This window comes from Penaeus chinensis, chromosome 5 (genome assembly GCF_019202785.1).
Source record: "Penaeus chinensis breed Huanghai No. 1 chromosome 5, ASM1920278v2, whole genome shotgun sequence".
Classification (NCBI taxonomy): Eukaryota; Metazoa; Arthropoda; class Malacostraca; order Decapoda; family Penaeidae; genus Penaeus; species Penaeus chinensis.
The window spans coordinates 39,296,354-39,305,545 of record NC_061823.1 but is presented as its reverse complement, the minus strand read 5'-3'; the positions used below and the strand labels follow the sequence as shown (position 1 = coordinate 39,305,545).

Here is a 9,192-nt window from a genome sequence, read left to right as displayed (position 1 = left end):
GGGGGGGGGGAGCCGAGGGGAGACAAGCCGAGGGGGAAGAGGAGCCGCGAGAGGGGGAGGAGGAGGGGGGGGGTAGAGGCGGGGGTGGTGCTGGCGTGAGAAAATATTCCTATATATGTGATAAAAAAGTATATTTAAGAATGAGGTCAGTTCCTCCCCTTCAGCGCTCCCTGTCATCTCGCTGGCGTTAGTCTGGAGATGCTGATGGTAACAATATGAATAATGATGATGATAATAATGATAATGATAATAATAATGATAAGAGGAATAAGAATAACAATAATAACGGTCATGATAGTTATGATGATAACAACAACAACAATATTAATAACAATACTAAGAGTAATGATATTAATAGTAATAATGATGTAGTAATAATAGTGATGATTATGGTAATAGTAATAATGATAATAAAAATGAGAAACAATAGCAATAATGATGATAATATGAAGAGCTTGCTAAATGCCTTAGCAACAAAGGATTAGTAAATAAGCTCGTAATCCCTTCACCTGAATTTAATATACGCCGTGTCACTGGCCTCTACCCAGTTGTATCCAGCTACGACTCAGATCAAATAAAAAAGGAAGAAGAAAAAAAAGAAAATAAATGGGTATATCCGACTTTTTTTATTCAGATTTGCTTCGTCTAAAAATATAAAAGTCGTATTTTTGTTAGGTTCGTTGTCCCTGGCGAAAAATTCTACTGCGTTTTCCTCCACCGGGGGAGGGGGAGGGGGGGGTTAGAAGGCAGGCGGAAGATAGGTTTTCTTCTCGATTAAGATTGAAAATTGAACGAAATTATATAAAAATAATTACCGAATGATAAGAAAAGCGAAAAGGGAAAAATGCAGATGAACTGACAAAGGGCAACTGACTTGCATTTCCTGACCTAATTCCAGATTTTACGTCATTTGTGCAAGACTCATGATAATGGCAATGATAAAAGGCTATCATCATCACTTATCATCAATGACATACTTAAATTAATTTTGTTTCGTTCTAAAATGATAACACAAAAAAGTTAGAAGCATAGAAGCAATACAAAAACATATTCGAACACACACACACACACCCACACACACACACACACCCACACACGCACACACACACACACATACTCACACACACACACACCCATACACACACACACACCCACACACGCGCACACACACACACACACATACTCACACACATACCCCCTCCCCTCCCCCCCAACACACAAACACACAAACACACATCCCCCCCATCCTCCCCCCCCACACACATACCCTTCTACCCCCCCCTACCCCCCCCCCCCCCAACACACACACACAACCACACGTTTTTTTACAACCGAAATGTGTCGAAAATAGATCCATCTCTCGCTGTGCCACACGTTCACCACACCACCACAAATAGCCACTTTCCCATGCACTCATTCTTAGCGGAGACAAAGAAAGGAATAAAGGTAAGGAGGAAGAGAGAAGGATAAAGATGTAGAATGGAAGAAAGGGTGATGAAATGAGGAGATGAGATACAAAAGGGAGAGGGAAGCGAGTTGATGACTGAAGGAAGAGGATGTGAATGAGAGAAAGAGGGAGAGAGAGGGAGAGATAGAAGAGATAGATAGATAGATAGATAAATAGAAAGAGAGAGAAACAGAGAGAAACAGAGAGATAGAGAGAGAGAACGAGAGAGAGAGAGAAAGAGAAAGAGAGAACAAAGATGTGAACACAAAGAAGGAAAAATGGAACGGAAAAGTACATTAGGTCTAAAAAGGAACATCACAAACACACACACACACACAAAAAAAAAAAAAAAAAACGAAAGTTAACTCGAAGAACATGATAAACAACCCATATGACAGAAACCGATCATTACCCCTAATTACCCCCTTGATGATTAATATCCCTCCACAAATCCCTTTTTTATCACCAATCTGTTGCTATACAAGAAGGCAGAGAATGCATTAATGACCTAATTCAACATACTCGATCAATAGCACAACTTACCTGAGAATCTATTATGAGGAGTCGAATCCAATAAGCTATTACGATATCAATCCACATCACAGGCGCCGTCGCCCCCACGGTGATAATAACACCACGAGTCACCTTCACTTATATAAAAAAAACAATATAAATAATTCACCAACGCGAGTCAACACACGATGAAAAAATAACACACACGAAGACTCATTAGTTCATATTTTCCGTTCAAGCGCCACTCCAGAATGCCACACGGGTCAGCGCATGATTGAAAGGCCAATTATGAGCTTCAAATCTGCCCCAAGTCTCAGCGGAGAGATCAAGACTTAACGCAGAACATGTCTATCCTTTGCGACATCCGCGCGGTGTTCTCAGGTATACCGCTCTGTCTGCGAGCTCTCCGCCCCCCTTGTGAGGGTGTGTGTGTACGTAAAGAGAGAGAGAGAGAGAGAGAGAGAGAGAGGGAGAGGGAGAGTGAGGGTGGGGGCGGGGAGAGCATGAGAGAGAGAGAGGGGGGGAGGAGAGAGAGAGAGGGGGGGGGTAGGGGGAGAGAGCATGAGAGAGAGAGGGGGGAGTAGGGGGAGAGAGCAAGAGAGAGAGAGGGGGGGGGGGGGTAGAGACTTTGTTGCTAAAATTATAGGTATCTTCGGGGGTATGCGAGATTACGTGAATGTCGACTTTAATTCGCTCCCTCTCGCTTTCCTCCCCCCTATTCGCTAGACCCTCGTGACCAAACAATATAAACAAGTATAATCACATCCACAACATGATCCACCCAACGAGCGATTCTCCCGCCCGGTCAACATTTCAAATCCACGTTTCCTCTTCTCCTCGGCACTTTTCCTCGTGTTCGGACCGATCCCTCCTCGGGCACAATAAGGAGAAGACGTAGACAAGCAACTGAATCCCTTTCGGACGCGCCCCCGAGGCCCAACACCTGAATGACGGAGACGAAGAGAACAGAGAGAGAGAGAGAGAGAGAGAGAGTGTGAGAGAGAATTGCGAGGCGAAAATAGCAACATAGCGATACTGCAGTGGGGATCTATTTTTCAACCTCAAGGTGGATAAGTACATTGGAGAAAAGGAGTGGAGACGGAGCCAACATTCTGCGGACATGCGTGCGTAGTGGGGCGAGCCGGACACACAGAAAAGGAGAGAGGGAGAGGGAGAGGGAGAGGGAGAGGGAGAGGGAGAGGGAGAGGGAGAAAGGGAGAGGGAGAGGGAGAGGGAGAGGGAGAGGGAGAGGGAGAGGGAGAGAGAGAGGGAGAGGGAGAGGGAGAGGGAGAGAGAGAGGGAGAGGGAGAGGGAGAGGGAGAGGGAGAGGGAGAGGGAGAGGGAGAGGGAGAAAGGGAGAGGGAGAGGGAGAGGGAGAGGGAGAGGGAGAGGGAGAGAGAGAGGGAGAGGGAGAGGGAGAGGAGAGGGAGGGGGGGAAGGGGAGGGGAGGGAGGGGAGGGTGAGGGTGAGGGTTGAGGTAGGGCGAGGGGAAGAGGAGAGGGAGAGGGAGGAGAGAGGAGAGAGAGGGAGAGGGAGAGGAGAGGGAGAGGGAGAGGAGAGAGTGAGGGAGAGGGTGAGGGCGAGGGTGAGGAAGAGGAGGGGAGAGGAGAGCGAGAGGGAGGAGAGAGAGAGGTGGGGTGAGGGAGGGAGGAAGGGAGATGGAGAGGAGAGGAGAGGAGAGGAAGAGGGAGAGGGAGAGAGTGAGGTGAGGGTGAGGGTGAGGAGAGGGTGAGAGAGAGAGAGAGAGGGAGAGGGAGAGGAAGGAGAGGAGAGAGTGAGGTGAGGTGAGGTGAGGAGAGGGTGAGAGAGAGAGAAGAGATGAGAGAAGAGAGGAGGAGAGAGGGAGAGGAGAGAGAGAGAGGAATGAGAAAACGAGAGAGATATGGGATAGAAAACAGATAGAGGCAAGAGTGAATGACGAGGACAGGGAGACAGAAGCAGATAAAAAAAAAAAAAAATATATATATAGAGTTATATAGAAAAAGATAGATAAATAGACAGACAGATTGATAGATAGAGAGCAAGAGAGAGATAAACAGATAGATAGAGAGAGAGAAGAGAGCGAAACACCCACGCTTTATACATCGATGGATAAGGTTACACGGCAGCGAGAAACAAATGAATATCGGCCATTTCTTCGAGATGAGGTTACACACTCCCCCGCGCACCCTATCCCGCGAAATTAAACGGTATTTATAGCAACCCATACTTTAACACCATTCTGGACAAGCCAATCATTTAGAAAGCCTATTGAAATGATAATTAAAAAAAAATACATGATAAATCTAGTGCATTTTGCCATTCGTCGAAAACACAAACTGAAAAGAAAAAGAAAAAGAAAAAAAAAAAAGCGAAATGTCACTTTTTTTTTTCTCTCACTCGGGTCAAACCAGTAAAAGGGTTGTGGCATAATTCGAACTTGGCAACTGGGACAGGTAGAAACGGTCTGCGTGCGTATCAAAACCCCCTTGCATGCAATATATAGCAACTAGGTTGGACACCGCCAGACTCCCATACGAAAATAGCCCATATGCCCTCTTTTCGCACGGGTTAAAGTGCCTTACACGCCCAACATAAAGTAAGTACGTATCCCACTCTTCTCGGAAAAAAGGGACAGTCTATATGTGAAATATTTACTCTACCAAGCTCTGTTTTTTTCTAATTATCTTTAAATGTATGTCAAAGGCGGTGAACTATATTTTAAACACAGACAAACAAACTAATCAGTGCTATGAATGATTTTCTTTAAAAAAGGGAGATTTAATGGGTGCGAAAACTGTTATTTCAAAGCCCACTACACAAGAAAAGCAGATGGTGTTTACAACAGTCAGCCTTGTTCATCCCAGCCTGGGTCAGAAGGGGAGGGAAAGAGAGGAGAGTGAGGAGGAGGAGGAGGAGGAGGAGGAGGAGGAGGAGGAGGAGGAGGAGGAGGAGGAGGAGGAGGAGGAGGAGGAGGAGGAGGAGGAGGATGGGGAGGAGGAGGAGGGGGGGGAGGAGGTAGCGGAATAGGAGGAGGAAGTAAAGGAGGAGGAAGAGGAAAAGGGGAAGGAGGAAGAAGAGGAGGTGTAGGAAGAGGAAGAGGAGGAGGAGGAGGAGGGGGAGGGTGAGGAGAAAAAGGAGGTGAAGGAGGAGGAAGAGGAAGAGGAGGAGGAAGAAGAAGAGGATGAGGAGGACGAAAAAGGAAAGAAAAAGAGGCTAGATAAGAAAGAAAAGTAGGAGGAGGAGGAAGGAAAGAGGGAGAGGAAAGAGGGAGAGGAAAGGTATAAGAACTGTGAGTCGACACCGTTCTTCATAATACGAACATTCATATTGACATTAAACCCTTAAACGCAATAATAAACAATGATAATGATTATAAGAACACATTACAGTGAAGATAAGTGATAATGTTGGTGATGATAATGATGATAATAATGGTGATGATGATGATAACGGTAATAATGATAATAGAATTTAAAATAATATTAATAATGGTAATAATAATAATAGTAATGATAATAACAATAGTAATGATAATGAAAATGATAACGATGACAACAACAACAACAACAACAATAATAATAAGGATTATTACCGAAAGACCGAAAATATCCCCTAATTTCGATCAGTGACTCTGGCACACAGAACTTGACAGCTGATCTTATGACACGTGACTGTCACTGCCCTAAATTTCTCAGCATCTCCGTCATGGGAAGGAGAATATGAGATTATTTGTAGTTTGGGGAATGTATGTTCCGTGCATGTATGTACGTGAGTGTCTCCGTGTGTGTGTGTGTTTGTGTGTGTGTGTGTGTGTGTGTGTGTGTGTGTGTGTGTGTGTGTGTGTGTGTGTGTGTGTGTGTGTGCGTGTGTGTGTGTGTGTGCGAGCGCGCGCATATATGTATATGTACAGTATATATATATATATATATATATATATATATATATACATATATATAAATATATGCAGATTTTCGGGTTTCAAGTTTCATCCATCTATCTCTTTTTACTCCTCTCCTCCATCCCTCTCATTATACACAAATACCTTTAATTATCCGTTTCCTCAATCCTTCCTCCCTTCCTTTACCCACCTTTTACCCTGCCTCTTCCCTCTTCCCTCTCTCCCCACTACCTAAAAATAGTATCCAAATTCCCTTCCACTCTTCTCTCTTCTTCCCCCATCTTATCTCCTCCTCCTTTTTTTTAACCATCATCACCTTCTCCATTTCCAATTCGCATTTGAAAGAATTACGACCATTTTCTCTGCGTCTGTTCCTCTCCATAAACCATTGCGGCAATGATCGCACGGTAGACGCTGGTATTCTCGACACAGTATTTAGAGAAGTATTTTTAACCATCGGCTTGAGATACCTTTTTCCTCGACCTCTTGCTGTCGCTCTCTCTCTCTCTCTGTTTGCTTCTCTCTCTCTTTCTCTTTCTCGCTTTCTCTCTGTGTGCTTCTATATCTCTCTCTCTCTCTCTCTCTCTCTCTCTCTCTCTCTCTCTCTCTCTCTCTCTCTCTCTCTCTCTCTCTCTCTTTCTTTCTTTCTTGGTGTTTCTTTCTGTCTGGCTATCTTACTCTTTGCTCTTTTTCTATATGTCTCTGTCTTTCGGTCTGTCTCTCTCTTTCTCTTTCTTTTTTTGTATGTCTCTCTTTCTACACTATTATTGGTTATTCGTTTTTGCCTCTCTCTTCTATTGTCTTTTAGTCTTTATCACTCGTACATACTCAGATGTGTGTGTACACACACACACACACACACACACACACACACACACACACACACACACACACACACACACACACACACACACACACACATACACACACACACACATACACACACACATATGCACATATATATATAAATATATATATACATACATATATATGTATATATATATATATATACATAGATAAACACAAAGAAACTAAGCATTCATTTAATAACTATCAAAACAACGGAAAAAACGCTCCACCGGCCACCACCCTAATTTACGACAGAGCGCAAACATTTCCCGACAGAGGAAACCGAAGGGGCAAATTTGCATGCTATTTAAGTGAGAAAAACATCCTGTTGTTAGGGGGAGACAAGTAACAGGTTCGTATCAGGTGTTTTTTCTTCCCTTCCCTCTCCTACAACAGGTGCCAATCAGTTCATTTCGAGAGGCAGAGTGAAGCCCTTTCTCGTTCCTCCATTTGCGTGGTTGGTCGGATTCCCCGAGCGATTTTATATTTAACTTCCCTCCCCCCGTAAGAGTAGATCATGTATTTATTTCTTCTCTCGTTTCTGCCTCTTCCTTTTTTATTAATGTGTCTGATATTCGCGATTCCTGCCTTTGGGAATGTTTACGAAACGTAGAGTCGGTTCAAATGGCATCTCTCGCCAGTGAAAGTAAAGTCAGGTCATGGCAGGTCATGGCAGGTTGTTTACGTAGATAGCCTGAGGGAGGGAAGGGTGGACGTGGATAGAAAACGGAGTCTGGGATTACTGTGCTAAGGGGAGGAGGGGGAACTAATGATTTTAAAACACGTGGTCTTTCTCGTTCCTTTCCACCCTAGATAAGTTACGAATCTATTGCTATATCATTTTTTTTTCTCGGTCTCTTAGTATCTTTGTATGTAATGCAGTAGATCTACTCTGACGACTGTTAAAACTAGTTCGAAAACAGAGACACGAACCAAGTTAAAAAACAAATATCTCCTCCTTTCGTAAAAAAAAGTAAAAAAAGCACCAGTCGTGGGAACCAATTCGACCTTTTAAAACAGACCTTCCCTAACATGGCCCTAAACAAACCTAACAAAAGACCATTTAGTGGTACGAATAGCGAAGAGGACGGGGAGAAGAGAAGAGACGAAAGAAAGGGTATTACAAAATCGGACAAAGGTCACAAAAAGCGGCAACGGGTTACGGGAAGTGACAATGGGTCACAATAACAAATTCGCAGACCGATGCGCAAATCTCCCGTGAGAATGTTTTGACCCAGCGACACGACGGGCGGGAAACAGGGAAAACGTTTTATAGTTTATTCTTATTTAAAACGTTTCTTCTTGTTCTATTCTTATCTAAAACGTTTCGTCTTTTTCCATTCTTATTTAAAACGTTTTATCTTCATATATTCTTAATTCAAAACGTTTCGTCTTATTTTATTCTTATTTAAAACGTATTACCTTGTTTTATTCTTATTTATAACGTTTGATCTTATTATATATTATTTTTTAAAATTTAAATTGCGGTAGAGATTTCAAAAAAGCGAATATGTATTTTTGATAATTCGAGTTTAAGAACGATACGAATAAAAGTTAAAATTCAAAAAAGAAAAGAAATATCAACATGTCATCGTAAAAAAAAAGAAATAAAAGGTAAAGGAAACTAAGAAGGAAAAAAAAAAAAAAAGAGAAGGAAGAAGAAGAAGAAGAAGAACAAGAAAGAAGAACAAGAACAAGAACAATACAAAATAAAGATAAATATAAAACAAAAAAATTGAAAAAAAGGACAAAGAAAAAAAAAAAAATAGATAACTCAGGAAAAAAAAAAGTTCGCTTTTCGAACGAACCGAAAGCGATTATACACTCCCCCCCTTCCCCCCCCCCCCCCCCACCCCCACCCAAAAAAAAAAAAAAATACAAACGCTTAGTGATTTGTCGTCCGTTGTGAGAGACGGACGAGGAGGTTGGATAATCCGAGACGAGCGGGATTTACCGGGCGGATTAGCGGCGAATCCACAGGCGAGAGAGATAGGAGGTGTGGGAGGGGAAGTGGCTCGTGTTATCCATGCCCGTGTGGATATCTGTTTATAGGATTTTTCAAATATTTATCTGTTGATTTTTTTTCTATTAATGGTTCATGGTGTGGAAAATGGGTGAATGGGGGGGGGGGGGGGTAAGAGAGAAGGAGAAGAAGAAGAAAGGAAGGCAAATTAAATAAAAGGAAGAAGAAAAACTAAAGAAATGGTATAATATAAAAAAAACAAGCAACCAAACACATAGACAAGCGAACAAACAAACAAAAACTAAAAAATACTCAGCAATACCCACACTTTCACCCAATTTTGTTCATTATTATTATTTTTCTATTCATCTTTTTTTTATTACAACGAAAATATCTCAACAACAAACACACACAAGCGACGGAAAACAATCCTAAAACAACTAAAACGCAAATACGCACACACACAAACAAACACACACGCAAAGAAAGAGCTACACTTTCTTTGTTTGTCCAAATCGGCATACGAAGGAACCGCACTTT

General features: G+C 42.6%; 1 protein-coding gene across 1 annotated transcript in view; it reads right to left on the bottom strand.

The window, feature by feature from the left end:
* The window catches only part of LOC125025852, a 20,574-nt gene extending 18,238 nt beyond the window's left edge, over nucleotides 1-2,336 (bottom strand). The window contains exon 1 of the mRNA XM_047614136.1: nucleotides 1,991-2,336. The gene's annotated coding sequence lies outside the window, so the exon portion shown is untranslated. The remainder of the gene's footprint in view (nucleotides 1-1,990) is intronic.
* Between the last annotated feature and the right edge of the window lie 6,856 nt (nucleotides 2,337-9,192).